Raw genomic sequence first — 22,313 nt, 5'->3', positions numbered from 1 at the left:
TTACACCACCCAGCCAAAATGAAAAGACTCTGCGTAAATAACGCCATAATGATGCACTAATAAACCACGTTTCATGTGTTTGACCGTGAGCGATATATCATTGATTGTGAGGAATGAATACATGATGCATGTTATCTATGAGAACTGTAGAAAATTTGCTTTGAGTGATTGTGACCTACCCGGCGCGTTTAGATGCGCCAATGCAACATCCTAATTAACCTAATTCCGTGTCCTCGTTTACGAATACTTGTTAGAGAACAACTGAAACCTGTATCGGCGACAGGAACGTACAGATAACGGATAGCAATTTAATGTGGCGTTGTCTAAGCGAGGATACAATGCTCATAACTACCTACCATTTAGTTATATGCCTGGAATCTTCTCCCGAATTACTACGATAAATTGAAAATTCTATTAGAAATGCGGCAAACCATGCATGCATTTAATATACCTGAATTTGAGTGCCTATGACCCAGTCTTTCGATATTATAAACGAGTATTTTGCAATGAAATATACTTGTGAGCAGTGACTCACAGTTTCACGCAGTGAACTAGAGTCTCGTGTAATAAGCTATACTTGTCTGGTGCAATTAATCAGCATATTGGGCAACGAATCCAATTCTGATTGGCTACATTATGTGAAATAAAACTTAAATCACCAAGTAGAAATTAAAGTGATGAGCAAGTGAGAGGGTAAATTCTACAACATAAAGTGACAACATAATTTGACAATGCATTAGAGACGTTAGATGAGCAATAGATGTGCAGACACTTTCCTCACAACAAATTGCGTTTCCCTTTTGAAATAAACTATTTGCCATCCACAGCACGTGCTTTCAATGTTTGATTGTTTCATTGAAGACCAGTCACGGCGTCTAGACCCATCCAATTCAAACAAAGAAAGATTTTATTAATATCGACAAGTACTTTGCAGCAACTGTACTTATTTGAAAAATGATATAATATAATATCCAGTGCTGTCGATATCTAGTAAACCATCGCTGTCTTTCATAAACCCTTCGGGTATCCACCTTACCACGTCGAGTAACACGACTCCTCATTGTGATAAAATTGCATCTTATCTGATATTACGTTCTTACTTAAAAGAATCTTTTTTCACATTTATAATATAACTCTGAATACATTCCGGCAATTTGATTCAAGCCGGAAGTTCAGGGTACGCAGTTAAATTACATTGACCGACTTACTTATTACACGATATAATATTTTTAAATATTGCAATTTCCTTCACGATTAATCTCACGGTGAATTGTCCAAAAACTGGTATTAAATGTCTAGGTGCGTTGATACCCTCTGGGCGTACCAGGCGTATTAAAAGTGATTGACGTTGATGAATTTCGAAAGATATTGCTTTTCTCACATCCAGGTTGTTGAAAACAAGTATTGGCATGTTACACGACGCTATTACCGGTTAAGCTGCTGTTATTGATTGCCCATGTACGCAATTAAAGTATGTGAACACTAATTACATGTCACTGCCGCTTAGGTTGGATCTAAACACTCAATGACGTACTGGGAAAAGTTGAAATTTATAAAAAACTGCTTCGCTTCATATCTATTGAAAGATAAGTCAATTTAATTACGGCCTAGTGTTTACACTGACAACTGCAACATTTAATTATTTTAATTGTATATTCACCACTTCATACCTACAATATACTAAACCTGATATAGCTGATCGAATGTATGATACAGACAATCACTGCTGTGTTGTGAAACTGTGCTCCAAACGCATGCAAGAAAAAGCTAATATGTTTTCAAAACTTGATCTTCACGTATTAAAAATGCGTTAAATAATTATATGAATGCTATTCAATACATTTAAGTAACTTCCTCGTGAATTAAAGACTTAGAAATAGATAAAAATAATTTTCCCCAGCACAGAAATACATTTATTTAAATAAACAATAATTCTACATATATAATATTGTGATCCCCCTAACCCCGGTGTAACTTGTTTCATTAATAACATTTAGCAATGGTGAAATAGACGTATGTATACAGAGGCGTGATTAGTTTTCATGGAGGTGATGAAACTCGTGTTTAAATAGGGCTGAATTAAATTTGCGCATCAAGGTGATTTTATAAAAATACAAATAATTTGATAATGGTTGTCTAATATTTCTCATTTCTTTATACCGAGTACACTAATTGGTACACTACAGTTTGTTCCATCTGCTCTGTTGATGCACCTTCAAAAATTACTATTATTTATCATATTTAAAAAAAATAATATCAATTGCAATAAACGTCAATACAGCAAACATTTTTAATCACTGAAACATGCATAAAATTAAATATACAACAAATATGTATAAACAGTTGTTATTATATGTTATTTGCAAAAAGAACGTGTGTAAAATCATTTAACAGAAGCACAGACAAAATAAGTAAATCAATCAATATTAAGTAATTCTAATTACAATCTCTCGCTTCCGCTCCAAAACAATATTCCATGTTTCACTTTAGGAAATGCGTTCTGTCAAATTAAATATATACAATAGGTCACTGCTACACAAATGAATGGCACTGGCTTATATTTAATAAACTTACATAGAAATAACCTATACTCTAGATGAATGCAAACAAATTACTGATCATTGACTTTCCACTGTGCTATATACAACGAGCAAGGGACATCAAAAACAAATTGATCTCATCTTACCTTTGTAATGTAACGAAAGCAGCAAACTGTACAGACTTTACAGAAGCAATGTATGGCTGTTGGTCGGCTTTCAGATAATGAAGATGATACAGCATTCACTCATAAATATATGGATGGCGATGACGTATCTGTGACGTAATACATAACATGTTAAGTATAAGGGGTGTATAATATCACCACTGACGACTGTATCAGGAAAACCGAATCGTAAATTAATATTCCTAATGGAATCTATGATAGGAAACTGGACTTAATTCAACAGATATCGTGGGAATACTGGTACATTTCGTATATTGCGTGATAAACTTTAATAATTTGTTTTGACTGTTATATGCAAGAGATTCGATTACAGATAGATGTAACTGATTTCATAATGCATCATCGGAATAGCGATGAGTAATAAAAAAGGTGTATCTGTCGGTGTATTGTAATGTCTCCGCAATCAAAACGTTCAGAACATTAATCGATGATAATTTATTTCTCGATTTTACCATTAAGATCTAAAAAACACATACAATTTATATTTCATTTAACAAATATTTAATCAGTTTCCCAGGGTATGATTCTTAACTATTTCACCCTGTTATGATGTAATGAATATACTACATACACGCTCACAGCGTTCAGTGTGACCGTGGAACCAGGTGCTTTTCTATTCTCGATAAGACAGTATAAATAAAAATAGTATTTGTTGATTTATTTTCACCATGGACAACTAAATTGAACGTAGTACAAAATTGAAAAAAATAGCATAAAATAATCCAGTTGATTAACATTACTAGTCCTACTTACGTAGTGTATTTAGTACAATGATTTACTCAACATTCAGTTTCCCAAGTGAGTAGTTCGCCTTGCTAACGAGCCAAGCACTATGTGTTGCTATCGATATAATCGATTCAACACAAAAAGTGGTGAAACAATAATATAACCTGAAAGTTAATGTAATCGAAACGTTCATCTTGTCAATCTTTAATTTTAAAATATAGCTTTATGTATGATAGTTCTAACTAAATGCAAAACCGATTTTAATTTAGATGTTTTTTTCTCATTTCATGTGCACCAGTGAAATTATAGACGTATAGTTTGTATATCATTCACATCACGTGTCGGACACGTTTGTACAGAACAGAGCCCGAGTACAATCATAGCTACGGATTTCACCAGAAAATATTTAAATGTGTTTTTTTACAATATATTAAAAAATAATATTTTACAATCTATTTAAAAATAATATTGTTGTAAAGTAGCGAATAGTCAGTATGTTGATATGGACGTTGCAGAACAAAAGGAATTGTTACTGTCTTATCATAGCAATTATTATTGTAACGATGTTTTATTCATTGCGTATTACGGTAATAATGCAATAGCGTCATATATGGAATATATTGCAGTAATCTATCTGTGTATTAGAAGAGCCGACACACGCTAACATACACAACTTCACTATAGTCTATTACAAGTCTTCTCATTACTACGGGCAGTGCTATTTTCTATTATTTAGCGACTGGTATTAGCTGATATTATATTTACAGTACACGTGTGCTGCAAATCATATATTACTCGATCAAGTTGACATACGTTTGTTCACACGAAAATCGATCAAAAAATCTATCAAACCGATCAAAAGTCTAGAGCTGCGGTGAACAAATGGTGACATGGGTAGGTTTCTAATCATGAAGTCGGATCTCACACACGATTCCCACTTCGTTAGAGAGTCAGGTGATATCTATGGATCGCGAATACACCATGGTCGCAAATTGCGTTGTATTTACCTCACGTTAACAATTCAAATCACGCCACCGAAACGGACATGTTTTATGATATCGCGCCTACTGCTTCCAGAGACTACACAGTGTGGCGTAGTTTGACTATTGCTCAAACGCATTTCCTGCTCGTAAGCTTTCACGGACAAATGCGCCATACGAATCTACTGCAAAAATACGATATAAATAACAGCTTTCAGTCACAGTTTAATTTAACCCCCGACAATATAAACATCATCATTAAAATGTCTAAGGTACTGTACACAGCTTATATATTAATCAATGTCATGCTGTGCCTACGGTGAGGTTAAGGTCAAAGAACATACTATACTCCGCTTGTAATTAGGAACCTTGTACAAGGATGTTACATTAAGTTATCTCCATTATAACATGCATCCCTTTTTTATAACGTTCTTTTCATCCGCGGTAGTCGGCTACTGCATACAAGAGCACGCATCGAAGATAGGGACAACGGAAACACTTCGTCGGCTGTCTTAGTCTGCCCGCCATTCACCTAGGATGATGTCTCGATAACAATTAATAGTACTATGTGATACCATACGTCGATGTTCATAACATTTGTACATGAAAAAAGTTAATAACAATTACTCACAAGACTGCGAGAATGTCAATTACACGAACTATCATTCATTTGTTAATATTGCACCATTGTAATTAAAATTTGAAGCGTTTTTTTAAATGGTTTTCACATCGAAGTTAAAAAATGGTCACTGTTTTTTTTTATACAATTCGGCTCACTATTTAGTGGTGCGGCAATATAAATGAGTTCGAAAATGTCATGTGACGAAGTTGAAAACCAAGTAAACAGGTCTAAAATAATTAAGCGTTAATTTCACGGAGTTTTCCAGATAGGGCCGCGGAAATATTTGCATTCCTTAAAAACCCGTCAACAGCCGAATCTAGTGTGATCTAAAACAATTAAGTGTTCAATCAGCAGCGAAAAATGTTTTATTTGATGCAAGTTGTTATATAAGAGCGAAAATAAATACCCACCAACATATCGCGCACTCGATAATATCATGAACGGAAGTACGTATGCGAAGAAGAAAGTGATTCTTCAAAATTGAAGGAACCTAAAATTGAAACCTATATGTTATGTTCAACCTAGTATATTGTCAATTTGCTTATTAAAAGTTTCCTGAATGGATATAATGATATTTATTTTTTTATCATTGTCCATTTATATAACACACGTCTGTTATCAATGTGTTTCTTCATCAGATTAATGAGCTTTCAGAGTCATGTTATTTTCTGCATTTTGACTCCAATCATTCTTTTATATTAAAACAAGATATCCCCAGGGAGGAAGAACAGAGATTTATCAAATCACCGTACATTGTATGGCCTGTCCGCAAAAAAAAGAAAATCAGGGAAACTTCATTAATCGATAAATCTTATTCCATGGATCTAAGATTATTGCCAATGAAATTATACCGAATAAATATAGCTATTCCTTGTGTGTCTTACAGTTGGAAAATAAAAGTAACTAAACTAATTGTCAGTAAAATTACATTGGGATATTGAGTAGAATATTATTGGGAAAGTCGGAATAATCGTGTCTGCGTCGGAGAAACTACATCTACTGGTCTTGTTTTACGCAAGTCATTTTAAGTGTTGGGTGTAACGTCATTCGCCACCCCGCCACTAAATAGATGAACATGTGTACTTCCTGTAGGACACACACTGAATTAACCAGGACTGAAATTGTAACTATAACTTCTTCCGAAATGATGCATTCTAGGGAGGATATTTTAGAGCAACATTATAGTTGATCAAACCATGGATGGTAGTACTTGCCTTCCATGATCGAACTATACCGGCTTCAGATTGAGCTAGGTGCCACTCCGAGAGAACTACATTGAGACATCTTTTTATGATTCCATATCATGTGCGGGAAAAGAACAGTTCTGGTAATCACACAGTTTTGGGTGGGTTTGTACAATACAAGAATTAAAGTGCCAAATTAGGCTAGTATTGTATCCTTGTAGACAATGGAGAATTACTTATGTTGTGTAGTTCATTTTATATGGCTTTTATTTGGTATTTGTACCAAATATTTTTCACTTGTAAATTGATAAAATCTTTGATTTTGAGAACACAAGTTTTGACATTTTATTCCATATTATATCAAATAATCGGAAAGATATGTGAATATATATAGTTTATATGGATATGATGAGCGCAATCCTGGATTTCATATGGTCAAGTGTTGCTAGAAAAATAGCAACATTGCTTTTTCTCTTTCTTAATTTGATAACGAGCATTAATATCGATATTGTCAAATTTTAATAAGAATTGCACATGAAACTATAACTTAATTACATAACCTTGAAAACTACATTGGGCAAATGATATTTACCATATAAGTTACATAGTTGAAGTAATTTATAAAAAAATATATATGAAAAGACAAATTTCAGATTTGGATTCTACATTAAAAAAAACAGTATATGTGGTCCAGTACATGATACTACCAGTGCAAGTCAGTCGTTGACGTTTCCATGCAGCGTCACGCAACAATATAGAACACGCTAAACTATAAACATTGTTATTGAATTGTGCCTTTGTTCGCACACACTTGTTCAAAGCGTTGGTGGCGTCTCTGATAAAGACGCATTGTGTAAAACAATGCTCCACTCAATTTTAATGAGAGTACAAATGCAAGCTAAACAGATGTAATACGTATGGTATAGCTTTGTTGGTTTGCAAATTACAATGTAGTTCTGTCACCCTCGATTGATCAGACTTCAGTCAGTCACCAAGACTGGACGTTAATAAGACAACCAATTGATGATCTCCAGTCTCTTTTCGTAGAACGTATCTTTTACGCAGAAGCCTTCCGAAGTCATTGGCGTATTTTTGATTGACCGAGAAACTAAACAGTACCCCAACCACGACATCAACAGGGTACACTCGATAGTTTCAAAGCAAAACAACCCACTATTTAATTTCTTGTATAGTTTAACCCATATCCCCTCATACTCAGTCTCCAATATAAACTGTATTAATCACTGTATTTCCACCCACCCTATAAAGTTAATGCGGCGGTGATTGGCGGTATCATGCGCAATAAATACAAGCTTCAAGTCGGTTGTCAAGAGCATGTGTTCTATAGTGTTAGTCGATGTTGCAAGGGAAATTAGTTAGTATATTTTGATACAATCTCACCCTGTAAATTTCAAACCTAACCGAAGCTGGACGATTACTAGAATTTTTCTTTCCAACACATGATATCGAGTCATAACACGATGTCTGAATTATGTCTGAGTGGTTCATAGCTCAATCTGAGGTCAGAATTAACATTAACTACATCTTGCTTGGAACTGTCACATCTACGTAAAACTAGCAGACACTATTGTAACATTATGAATAAATAACGAACAGAACCCACTTACCACGTACTAAACTGTATGTTTTAAAACCACAACGTGAACCAAATTCACCTTCGCTGACAAGAATGATGATAGACCGAATATAGAATGGAATGATGCCGTTGCATTAAACGGCGCTTATCTATATGATTATAAAATCTCGCGCGCTCCCATAAAACATTCGTAAATTGCGAGATTTCGTAAATGGGAGGAGCATTTCCTGCTTAAGAAAAAAAGCAAAGACAATCGTCAACACGTCATAGTGCATTCTCTTTTTCTATGCGGGACACAATTGTAACTTATTTAGCCAACCTCTTCAAAAATAATGATACAATTTATTGTAAATAAACAACAACAAAAATACACACTTAAAATAGAGAAATACATGTAGAAGACATAGACATAGAGGGGCAACTGTCTCGGAGTCACAATTACACGAAACAGTCTCCATAGGCTTAGCACAAAAAGACGCTTTAAAGAAAAAACGTTCTAGATATTACGAAATGGTCATAGGTTGCTGAGTTTTGATCCCATTACATTTTTCATATTTTGACCTTTCATATATCTGTTCAAGGCGAGAAACAAGTACATAATATAATGAGCGGCAGGAATGAACGTTATTGTATCACGCCACATGCTACCCGACATGCGTCTATTGGATTGTGTTATTGAAATGCAGTAAAAATATTATTTCGCTAGTATAATCAAAAGGAGAGGAAAAACACGCAGCTGAACTGTAATTAGAGTTCGGTGCGTGTAGTTGTGCTACGGTGGCAGTAGGTAAAACATTGAATTTTATATTTTGGTGGTCAATTCACATAGTGGAAAGGTAAATGTCAAAAATTACAAAGTTCATCTGAACTTTGTTTGGAATTCATTAAATCGATCGGCAATCGACAGGGAGTTTAGCAAACGTGATCAGAACAATATATCCACCAAGGGTGAACAATCAATGTATCTTTACAGTTAGTTTGTATTGTTAAGATCTGCTAATATATCATGTTTTAGGTATCACGAACTGTACCTACATTAATAAGGTTCGATAACGTATATTTTTTTTTTACTTGAACTTACCGCGTAGCACATTTGACACTGATTATTACTAGATATCTTTTGGCGTTCCTATGTTAAATTATTTGCCATTTCACTCGAAATTTCAGTTAAAATCATATAAAATATATAATTTTAATATTACGCGCCGAGAAACAGCCACAAACACTGAATGCATCAACAACATTTCCAGGAAACATGTTATATCAATAAATCTGCACTATGCCCGCCAGTAAGATTAATTATAAGATAACACCCAAACCTACATACTTTATAACTGCCATCTTAGCATTTAACAATATTTTTGATGGATATTCCTTCAAGTTCATCACCCAAATTTAGAGTCTATCTCTTCGATCATAATTACAAGTCAGAATTCACGATGCTCTTATTACTTTCGAATAAGCATGTAACTAGAAACTAAATTTGTTTCGCGGAAGCAAGTGCCATATCACAATATCATGTATACGCCTAATTATACTAATACGCATTAAAAACGAAAACAAAGGTTTCATGTTAAACTCAATTAGTCGAATAGAACAAAAAAACGTTAAAAAAGAACGATGACATATCGGCACGGTGAAGTGCTCCATGTTTAACAATTAGAAGCGGTCGCCTAAAATAGGTTTAATTTTGAAATTTATATTGTCATCGATCATGTATTGAAGGCATATCTAAAATAACATACCACTGTTTGAAACAACCGATTGGCGTCATCATAAGATCATATTGCGTATGTGAATACGCGTATGCCATTTAACAAACATACAAGTATTACTTGTTTAATTGAATGCAGCATCCTAGTAGAGTCAGGATGACCAGATACTGCATATTAGTTATGAGTAAAGAAAAACCCAGCTTGCTGCAACATATTCCACGGCCACGGCATCAAATCGTTTAGCTACACGCCCCAGTGTGGCTTTCGCTCGACCACTAGGCATTCCCCCAAGATATGATTAATAACCGAGCTTATTTCAAACTGAGGCAAGGCCAAATGTAATGTACACATCGTACCGGGTGGTCGCTATTTCGAATCACACAAATGTGGTACTTGCTCATTTATACCATTACGCTCCCCTTGCAGTGAGTTAATTAGTTTACCTTGTGATATCACCGTATTGTATTGTGCTGTGATGTCGCGTGGTAACAAAATATTCTAAGTAGACTGAGATAAAACAGTTTTTTCGACGTCTCTACCCAAATATCAATATCTTAACATTGTATTATCTGTGTTTGTGCCATTACCAATTTTACGACAAGGTTATCTCCAAGGTATGAAACATATGTAATCATGATACACGCTCGGGAGTATAATTTTTTACAGTTTACACATCGTGTGATGAGTTGATATTTCTGTCATTTAAAGAAAACATCACCAACAACAACAGCAAATCAACTTTATTAACAAATAACAAAAAATTAAAAAACTAAACTTGAATATAGTAAGCTACATTTCAAGATCAGTAACACAACTGTGGCATTAATTATTACAATTCACTATGTTTCACATGCATGAGTTGTATTATGTAGGGAATTATTTTGCAACGATATTTGCGAACTTAATACGTGTTTGTGTAGGATAAATTTAATGTGGTTTAAATGCTTTTATCAATTCTGTATGGCTAGAAAAACATGTAGATAACACATCACTTACAGCATTTGTATATTGAATCACTTGAAATATCGTCGGCTTACTTTTGTATCATTATGACAAAATCATGCTAGAACCTAATGAATTAGCTAAAAAATATGTCAATTTATATAACCATCTCTGAAGTAGAATAATTGAACACAAGTAGTTTGATTTAAACTTTAGAAAATTAACTAGGTACGTCGAGTTCATGTTGAAGATGGTATGTACCAAATCAGATATACCTATGCTCTCATAATTGGCAATTATTTTTGCTCCGCTATTATAATATGGTTATAAAATGAGATGTCCTATTACAAGTTACTAATCTCGGGGTAAAAAAATGGGGAGCATTTCATCTTGACTGAGGGCAAATCAAAGATATCGTCATACACGTAACGGTCGATCGATTTGTATTTAATAATTGATACAATTAAAAGTACTTAACCAACTAGTATTACAAAGTAGGTGTATACAACTTACGTTCACAGACTTAATTACATGCATGTATGGTAAAACAGCAATTAGTAAAGTAGGTCGATTTAAGTCGATCACACACAACTATATTTGAGAAAGCGAATCATGACAGAGATTCAAATGTCATGTCGCTCACTTGTGGAAAAAAACATCTTGTAAAAATATAATCGTAGAGCTCACCCATGTCTCTATTTTACATATATTAAATACGATTAACACTGATTTTATGTAGTAAAGAAGTTCACCATGTTTTCTTTAAAACTTTTTGCTCAACGTTGTGCTGTTGTTTATTCAAAAATTTACTCCGAACGCTTTCAGACAAATATAGTCAAACTGTTTGCGTTATGTTTATCAAATGGACAATAACCGTCGTATTTTACACTTCTAATTCTTCTTCTTTACACTTATAATTCTAAAAATAAACGTCACTTAGCTGTATCTGGTCCAACACCGCTAACTACATACCAGCATGCCATAGACCCTGACACATTTAACTACAGAGCAAAGACACAGGCTCTGTCGCGTATAAATACAGACCGATGTCACAGACACTGTCACATCTAATCACATACCAGTTTGACGCAGATCTCGACACATCTAACGGCTTACATATTGTCGCAGATTCGTTATGTGTGTCCGTGTGTATACACAATAATCGACATGATAATTATTTCGAACAAACTGACAAAAAATATCACTACAAAATGTGCGTCCATCATTATTCTCCACAACGATTTACTTAATAACAATAATAATATGCGACTTACATTTAGATTCTTGAAAATGTATAATACTGTAACATCTTCATTTTCATGGCCTATACAGTGAAATACGTTTGCCAATAATATGATAGAGCTGTATCAACAAACGCTCATACGCTGGATTTAATACACATATTTTTTTATTGTAGTACACATATTATGCAGGGTTTATTAGCCTATTCATTTCCGGCTTTTCACATGCATATGCCAAAAGGTCGTGACATCGGTATGACATATGTTAGTGTAAACGGATGGATACAATTTTGGCGAATTGCTACCTCCCTCCATCCAACAATTTTATTTCCTCTTATTGGTAATCGATTTTCTTCAAGCGGAAAGAACATACCATTACATAAAATAGGAACATAGCAGTACTCAACGTCAGGTTTATACCGCAATTGAAGAAGAAAGCTAGATTTCTATTATGTACTTCTGATAAATGCAATAAATACTGCATGACTGTTGCTACATCGTTGCCGTGAACTTGGCCCCCGAGGGAAATCGTAACTAGACAGGTCATACTGATAAAACATTGTTTCAAAGCGACTCGAACGCCAGTTGTCAACCAGCATACAGTAACGTTTAATAGTGGGACACAACCAACCAGCTAGCTTGAAATAGTAAAATCTGGCTATATTAAATCGCATTTTATTGCACGAAGTGAGGGTTTTGTACTCAACAGCATTGATCTATGGGCTTCGTGACGTCGCAAAAAAACAACCGCGGACAATTTTCACGTGCGTTCCCATGATTATCTTTCCCAAGTATGGCTGATGGGTATACTATTACCATTACTCTTTATTCCTCTTTGGAATTGGAACTCATCATAGAACTTACTTCATTAACTACTCGTTTTGTTACAACCGACAAATGTTGCGTTGACAATTTAACTGCAAATTCTCACCCCAAAAGCGTTCATTATTAGAAGCCACTGGGGTAGCCGCTATTCTGACAGTGCAAGAGAAATAAATTGATATCGACGGTAGACACGTTAATTCTAATGAGAATAACGACAACTCATCGTTAACCATATATATATATATATATATATATAAGCAAACACTATCAAAATCGTGTATTCCTAATGCTGTATTGACTACATGAGCCTGGAATGTAATTTAATAGACTCACTGATCACTATTCTGTGGATAACGGAGAAATTATCTCATGAGGTTTCTAACCGTTTGCGTTTATCTTCAAATGTTTCTAACACAAGTTGTAGGAAATAATACACATAACCAAACACTATATGTCACGATAAAACAAATAACAGTTGCATGCCCAGTCGTTTAAGAATACAATTACTGACATCATCAATTTAATAATAAATAAATAAATAAATAAATAAATAAATAAATAAATAAATAAATAAATAAATAAATAAATAAATAAATAAATAAATAAATAAATAAATAAATAAATAAATAAATAAATAAATAAATAAATAACATTTTACATGTTCTCCATCCATATTACGTCTTTAACATTTCGTAAGCCCTAAAATGTCTATGCATAATAAAATCACACAAAGTGCCACAACTATCAGGGTTTTCAATCACTGTCTTTACACATATTTCGTATTCACTTATAATTCTAGTTAACCGTATCCAACAAGGATCAAATGCTCGATTACATCTAAAAAAACAATCTAACAAGACAGCTGAGATTTGTCATTTGATACTTATGTGGAAGTTGCAATGAATACTAATTCAGGATGGTCTTAGAAACGCTCTGCTGTTGTTGATTGTGTTTATTTCGGGAATAATTTGATTTAATGGCGTAATTTGATAATGAATTTGAATATTGAACTAACTATACCATATCTATATTACAATGCTTTAGATGCACGCGAATGTTGGCGTAATTGGGAGCGGGAGACACTTGATACCAGTTATGCTTGCTACCTAAGTCACGTTCTCAATTAATTCCTTTATAGGTAATAGGAACACTGGAGCCAATCTACGCTGAACCGTCGGCAAACGCATCCCATGTTACATTAAAATATAAAGTAGATAAAAAAAAACATAGTGCAACAACTATGGAGCTTTCAAATTATGTAATCGTTATAAGTTCAAACGAGCCGTTAAGCAGGGTACACACACTAAGCTTACAAGGAGTAATGCATATTAAATATAATAAAACGTTTTCAGGTGAACCCGCATCACCGAATTAATCCGATTACAGACAATAAATTACATTAAAATATAGAAGCAAATTAGTATTGGCATCAGTATCTTAAGAAAATTGGGGAAAATAAGATTACGTCACTTAGATTAGATGTTAACGACTGTCAAGCGATAATAGGACCGGAAAACGCACACCTAAACAACGATATGATCACATTACTTAGTTTAATGAATACTGATAATACGGAAAACGTCGTAAAATATCGCTTACATAAAGTAAAATGGAAAACGAATTTCACTTCCCAAATATTCAGGAATAATCGATAAAACAAGAAGGTATGGCGAAATAAACGCTCAATTATAATATGATTAAAGAATGCCGTGTTCTGTTATCAGTTTGTTATTTTGAAAACGTAACAGTTGATCGATTTTTATAATATACAGGATAGTATAAAAAGTGTTTAACCTTATAGTATTACAATTGGTATGCGTTTTACGTTAACATACTTAATTACACGCAGGTATGGTGAAACAGTGATTAATTAAAAAGTGAATTATGAGAGATTGAAAAATAGTTATGTTATGTCGCTTAAACCATCTTATGAAAACAGAAATGTGTCGGGCTTTCTAGTGTTTTATTTTAAAACAATTACCCATTACATATATTAAAGACGATTGACAGAATATTGTGTGACATATACGTTCAACATATTTTCCTTGCTCAATTTGTATTGTTCTCTGAGATGTTCATTCATGAAATGTACTCATAACGCTTCCTGATAAATAAATGAAATCTTTTTGTGGCATGTGTCTCATATGGACAAATACCGCGACGGTCGTATTTTAGATTTATATATTTCTGAAGAAAATGTCTTTAGTAGAACCACATGTAAATGCAAAACTATATCACAGACTTCAGAGGAATATCACAGGTTTTTGACACATCTAACTACAGGCAAATGCAACATACCGCATTACGTCTAACTGCTGACACATCAATGCCACAGAACCCAACACGTTTAGCTGCTAAGACAACTAGCTAAAAAGCAATGTCACACATGCCTCGACACACCTAACCACAGACCAATGTCTTAGGTTCAACGCATCTAACTAATGTGCAATAAAAGAAGTACATGTTTATTACATTCAAATTTCTTTTTAATAATTATAGAACTACAAATTATAATCATGGCCATCGATCTACTGTATAACACTCGGTTTGCGTTGTGAATTCAAAACCTCAGCCATCCATGCATTTCTTTGTATAACAATGCCTGGCCCACATTATGCATGTATAGAGTGGACCATCTAGGCGTTTACGCGTGTAAGCGATATCGGCTTGTGTTGTTAATTTTACTACCATGGCTAAATATGCGTCGGCGTGTAAACTAGAAATTGGCTCTCATTAAGTATTGCACTTGTGGCAGGTGGAGGACATACCAACACGATAACGCTATTATCAATGTATCATCCAATCGTAACGTCACTGTGTGAGGGAAGTTTTCAAAGTGATGCATGAACCGTTTATTATTCCTATGGCGGAAGTATCACACGTTTTTATTGTACTAGATATTTTACTAGCATGCTTATTGGCGTAGTTACATTGCTAATAATAAATAATGTGACTGTTATTAGTAGTAGTATTTACTTTGTTTATGCAAAACTTGTCTGTAATCTAAACATTCAGGGCATATGCAACAGTATAATTAAACAAATATACCAATCAGCTTGAGAGCGAACAATGCATTAATTATAATTACACCATATATGGAAATAAACTGATCGCTGATCGCACGGGCAAGTTAAATTTCACATACTGAAGGTATTGATTCAGACACGTAAACACGATCGAAACGTTTCATCATAAGTATATATGTATGAATGCAACCAGAATCCAGGTTGACTAGTTTTGATCACCTCATCAGAAATGCTTTTTTTTAACAAAAAGACGTCTAAAACACTCTCCATTACATTAATTTAATATCCACACTCTTCAGACACGGTGATCAGTTGTTCTATGTTTATATTCAATTTCCACATGTTTATATAGAACGATTTTGATACATGTATATTGTATATTCCGTGCATTTTGATGCTCTTTCTAAGACTTCCCATATATAATAATATATAAAACTTCTACCATGGTTTCATTCTAACAATTTTTTATCCACATATCATTAGCATTTTACTAGTGTCTATAAATAGGTTTCCATGTTTATATATGTCATTGAAAGCAAGGCATGTTGTTATTATTGTTATGAAAAAAAATTGAGCGACCATGACCTTACACTTGATTAAAAAGTCAAAATATAGTGACATTAGATATAATGTGTATATGTTTTACGGAATACATATTTTATACGACACGTCTGCTTCCATCTGTTCAGCAGGTCAGCTCCGACAACAACTTATGACAGTACTGAAAATTTAACGTTTGGAAAATAGAAATTAAATCACATATAATGCCAAAAGTATCTAGGTTTGTAATCACTGTCTCCACACATATTTGTATGCACTTATATCTCTAATTCAATGTATTTATTGATGACCAATTGTAACTGATAACCGATCACTGCACAAAACTGGCAAACATGACAGATGAAACCGTGACATTTGAGCATCATATACAGCAAGCATTGAATACTAATATTAGTATCGTCACAGAAATGATCGTGTTTACTTATCGGATTCTGTCGAATTGAAATGAAAAAAAAGATTGTTATTTTTAATGTGTAATTTTGAAATAGCTTCGTTGCCGATTCACCATCTACAATGCAGACATTAGCAGTTCACATGTAGACGAGTGTATTGCGTAATTGGGAGAAGGCTGACAGATGTACCCGCCAGCAACATGCTTGTTACCCAAGTCATGTTCTAAATTAGTTTCTCTTCATGAGTAATGGGGACACTTGAGTTGATCTACGGTAAACTGACGCCAAACACACTTAATCTGAAATATATTGTAACAAACAAGTAAAAAAGTAATTCCGTCGAAGTGAATAAAATGTTGAGCAGAAACAAGGGGTAATATGTATAAAAGTAAAAAAAGACGTTTCTAGTTGGATCCCAATTGATAACAGGCTGTTCGCATCACGAAAAAGGTAAAACCATACTCATCCGATTACCTACAACTTTTCAACTTGTATCAGATTTCAAAGGAAAACCATTAATATATACAAGCTAATATTGGTACCAGTGTTTTTAAGGAAATTTGGAAAATAATATCGCATCAATCATGAGTGTGAATGACTGCCAACCAATTATACTATCGGCTAATCCAGCAAATACTATACACCCAACGCACGTCAACAACACTATGACCGTATTACTGTGTAGAATGGAATAGAATATTGTACACGTTTATGTTTTAAGCAACAGTGTATGTGCGATGTATTCATGCATCCATTCAAATTCGACTCGTGCCAACATTATTATTGTCAATCAATAAAGATGGGGGATGTTATTTTTCATGTTATTTTTTAGGGTGTGATGAACGTACAACAATAATCCTATCACTGACTAAGCCATGTTCACATTTAATCACTGGGTTAAATTCAATTGACAGCCTATATTAGGAACATCACTGATGCTTTAATCTACCATATACCATATGTTATTTGGTATCAACTCGCGGTAAAAATAACACTAAAATGAAAGCTATATCCAAAAAAACCTCTAATTTGTGTGGATTGAGGCAAATTTACATATAGATTACAAATCAGTACTACTGGTTTAATTTTATAGAATAGACGGCATGCCCTAAGCCATTTTCATTTGTAAACTTAGCATCGGTCCACGATCTGTTGGTAGACCACGCATTCGCTACAAGGATGCTTGCCAAATAGACATGACTCAATGGAAATTGCCACGTAGATGTGGGAAGTACGTGGAGACAGACGCAAGTGACACCACGTACGTTAACAAAGGGTGGCGCTATGGTTTCCATAGGGATAGTCAGTCGCATTCAGAGACTACACCTATATACACAAATATCAAAAACGAATTAATTTTCATAATTACGTGTAAAAAGTAAGAACCATTTGAATGTTACACACTTTCCACCAGCATTTTGCGCAGTTTTAATGAGTTTCATTTCCATTTCTTTGTTAGATGTCGACTAAAATAACATTATTTCACATCGACTACAGCGCACAAAGAATGCATATTCATTTCATTTCAAGAACAATAACTAAAAATTGTGTTCGCGTTCGGAAGATTAATTTATAAACAAATTTCTGTAATTTTCACCACACACCGAACATACCGGGAGATGTCTCCGTCATGTTTAATCTCGAGGTAATTATGACATGTGAATAGTCTAATAATATTTTGATAAGACAAGACGGCAGCATATAACTTGCATGACAGGGAATCTCAAGGTCAATGTGCAACTAAATTCATAAAAATATTGATTCACCCACAGCATCTGTACATTACTACTGGACTAATATTTACTGGACCTCATGTCATGTTTAAATTCATGCGACGTGCGCTTCTATGAACTGTTTCTACATACAAAATTCGCACTGATCGGAACTGCCAGGAAATAGTTCTATACGGAATTCCCTTGGTTCAATATGAGCGAGTTACTTCATGTGAACGTGTGACAGTCTGACGCATAAATGACGACAGTAGATTCCAATCTACAAACTTAATATCCGGTCTTACTCTTCATTTTGAAAGCTAGCGCGTGACTAAACGTAATTTTTGAAGGATGCATTTTAAATATACTTAAAGTGGAACAACTGTTATTGGCAAATTCATAAATGACGAAAAACTATTCAGCCGGCACTAATTAAAAAATACATGTAAATTAAGCACGCTGTGATCTGCTATTATTTGGTCGTTGAATGATTAAGTTAATGACGGAATTGAACTGTTTATTTACGTCATAGGACAACGTAAAGCACAGTGTGCTCACAGGATTTAGAGGCACAATGTAAATATCAGTTCACAAATATGATGTAGGTGAAATAACTCAACCATTTTAAAGTAGGTATTGTGAAAGATAAATGCTGATTAAAAAACTAATATTACGTCTGCAGACTGTTCGTTTAATTAAATTATCCACCGTCAAATAATAGTGAATAGTCTCTCTCGTTGTCGTCAATGATGTGTTCTAGCTTTCGAGTGCGTTTAACAAGATCAAACCATCAGCGTAGCTGTTCAATTCATTTACAATGCATTTGCAGTAAGATACTTCGTGATATACCGGACATTTACAAAGTTGACAACGTCATTCGCATCCGGCGAAGAAAAAAAACATTATTTGTATCTAACTTACATAGACAAGTAACACGAAAAAGCACTCTAAAATCAGATGTTGTTGCCAGAAAAACGTATACAATTCACGAATCGCAATTGAACTCTTGTTCTGCTGTACTAATTACTGTTGTGCTAAGGTATAGAGAGAATATATACTTTGTTTGTAAATGAAATTCCAGGTTTCGAATAACTGTTGTTAGGAACGGTAATGACAAACTTTTATTAGATACAGTTTTTAATATTTTATATTGCCAATTACGTTATATTTCTGGACTACGTGTTCGGAATCAATAATGGAAACGATGTTTATGGCTTTTTGCCAGTTGCGTGAAGTAATCGTTACTGTGTTTCAAAGTGAAATGCAATACTATTGAGGAATTTGACTAATTGATGTATCTCCGCTAACGCTTTATGCAAGTAACTCTGGAATATACAGCCCAATTAAAACATGCCTGTAAATTCATTCTAGTAATTACGTGAATAGCAAAGGTCATATAAACCTTTCATTAATAATAATACTGTTAAATACAAATGTAAATTAAATAAAATCAGTTTTAATAAAATGTTACGTGGATGAATAAATTAAAACGACAATTGAATTCTTTTATAAATTTACAGATGGCGTAAACAATATTATATCGGGCGAAGAGAACAGCCGACAGATGTTGAACAACAACAAAACAACTGATATGCCTGTTGCTAGGAGACAGTACATAACTTCAGTTTAGCATCATATTCACATTACATATTGATATTGACGCCAGCAGTCTAGGTATTTTCAAGGTGGAAGCCTACTCATACTTTTTGAGAAGTTGGTTATGAAGCGGATTACAGTGTCCATTGGTCTATTATGTAAAATCGTGAAGCTATTGTCTCATGGCAACTTGAAATTGTGGCATAACATAATTTGGGAAACTTGTCCTCATAATTTTTCAAAAATCATTTGTTGACATTGTTTAAAATGTCTATTTTTGAATTAATTTAGGGCAACTATAAGTACCCCATCATCAATAATGTCGCCAGTGTACAATTTGAGATATGGCATAATATCTCTATCATAGGACCCTGTGGTAAAAGCGTTATAATACTGTCAGAATGTCCATAATTTTCTCGAAAATTAAGCTGGTGACCCCAACTCTTTTTCAAGTGAATATCATTTTAATGCCCGGTAGTATAATTTATTGGAAAATTAATAAATTCTGGGTATTTACATTCATTTGTAGGATTCTACCATAAGGTAGTTTTTTACGCTCTTAATAGCACGATGACAGGTGTTACTCTGGTGATGATGTACACATGCATTTTGAGCAGTTAGCGATAATACGTCATGTCCGGTAAATAACGTAAAACCTTCGATTGTGCATGCTTTGTATCATGAATAAATCTTCATCTTGCGCACACCGACTGCACACCAAATGGCTATCATTGGAAATACGATTAACCTCGAAAGGAATGGCTAATGTTATCGATACTCGAGTACACCAATAAAGATAACAAAAGATGTCAATTGCGTATGTACGGACGGAAAATAAAAACGTTCAGCTGACCACCTTTCTCAGATCCTGACCTCATGTGATCTCACACTAAGAATATTTTCCCCAATATTAAATAAAAACAAATCAGTCTGTAGAATTAAAGCGTTAATAGAATACCCTCAACGTATTTCAGCGTTCACCCTGGGATTGAGTGTTGACGCGTGATATAAGCATATTATGAAACCGTCTACTACATCGAACCGTCGAATGAAGACGGTTTATGAGTAGGAAGATCAAGAGAGATTTGAAATCGGGGATTCAATCTAAAGTAGAAATCTGAATAACAACACGATGAGCTCGATCATCGCTCGATTAATGAAAACAGACGAACTATTCACTTTTTATAGTGTTCTTATGAACGGTGGGATTCGACGTAATGAGTCAAACGATTATTTGGCGAGTACATAGCATTTTCGACGTAAATGCTTGTATACGTAAACACGAGAAATCGGTATCACAAACACCGATGGAAGACAAATAATATTCAAACCATGAATATGACTTACCGTGACTCCGATAATAAAACAAGTTTTCAAATATGAAGCTCAGAATTGTTCGTCTTGTCTTCAACAAAGCAAAGAAGGCGATGTTACTGTATGTAGATTTTAGATATGGCAATACACACTTCGTCTAGTTCTTTCACGTTTTCGAAATAAGTCAAATTATAATTCTTATTCAAATGTAGTGTAATTTTAATTAATCTATGACGACACGTCTGTAATTTACAATGATAAACATTAATGCGTTGGTGAACGTCGGATGAGAACCATGTCGGTCGATTATGTTAACACTTACCTTTCGTTTTCAAATACAAGGAGATCGGCGAAAAAAAACCTTGGATGTCTACAACACCTTGGCAACTGAAATGTGCGTATCAGAGATGTCCAATTTATAACTTTTATCCCACCAGAGTGTCGCTCATCCACAGTTGTCATAGAAACCTAAACCTACTGAAACGAATTCCCGCCGGTAATTTGATGTGTATTGAAGCCAATTCACACGTCTCTGGGTAAGTAGTGAATAACAAGACAAGTAACCGCATTTCGCCTGATTGGCTGTCATGAATAAACAGTCAAACGTGTATTATAATAAATCCCAGGGTTCCGTTTTGTAACAAAGCACGATATAACAATAGAGCAAATCAACGTATGGTGTTTGCAGAAATCAGCATGCATATGATATATTTCACAGGAACAATGGACTCAGTGATATTTATTACCTATCTTTTGAAATAGACGTCCTTCCGTGCTTCTGTCCGCCACAAAAGAACCGACTTTGAAACCGTCAGCTAAGTACACTGTTGAAGACTTGATTTACACTGGCAAGGTGAATGCAACCGTTTTTTGAGAAATACCGAGATACGAATTGAACACCAAATTGGAAACAATGTTACTCGTAGCGTAGAATTGCATTTTTCAATTTTGTTTCACATATCCAGTTTATCTAGTCGGATGGAATTATTTTAAAGAATCTCCGAATTCAATCCATTGATCGTTTGAACAAGATTAATTGTGCATACCTAAACCACCATGTGACGTACTAGAGACCAGTTGAATCGAAAAGGAATATGGACTTCTTATCACGTTACCTAATATAATGTCCATGATCTAATTATTTTTCTAATCCGT

The 22,313-nt window shown here is 34.3% G+C and overlaps 1 protein-coding gene across 1 annotated transcript in view; it reads right to left on the bottom strand.

The window, feature by feature from the left end:
• The window catches only part of LOC100372353 (allatostatin-A receptor-like), a 28,760-nt gene extending 7,221 nt beyond the window's left edge, over positions 1-21,539 (bottom strand). The window contains exons 1-3 of the mRNA XM_002730890.3: positions 21,481-21,539; positions 21,192-21,249; positions 2,687-2,814 (exon numbers count right to left, since the gene is read on the bottom strand). The gene's annotated coding sequence lies outside the window, so the exon portion shown is untranslated. The remainder of the gene's footprint in view (positions 1-2,686; positions 2,815-21,191; positions 21,250-21,480) is intronic.
• Between the last annotated feature and the right edge of the window lie 774 nt (positions 21,540-22,313).

This window comes from Saccoglossus kowalevskii, chromosome 8 (assembly GCF_978046115.1).
Source record: "Saccoglossus kowalevskii chromosome 8, keSacKowa6.1, whole genome shotgun sequence".
In the NCBI taxonomy this organism is placed as follows: domain Eukaryota; kingdom Metazoa; phylum Hemichordata; class Enteropneusta; family Harrimaniidae; genus Saccoglossus; species Saccoglossus kowalevskii.
The sequence above is the reverse complement of the archived record's forward strand: the minus strand, read 5'-3'. Positions and strand labels throughout refer to the sequence as shown.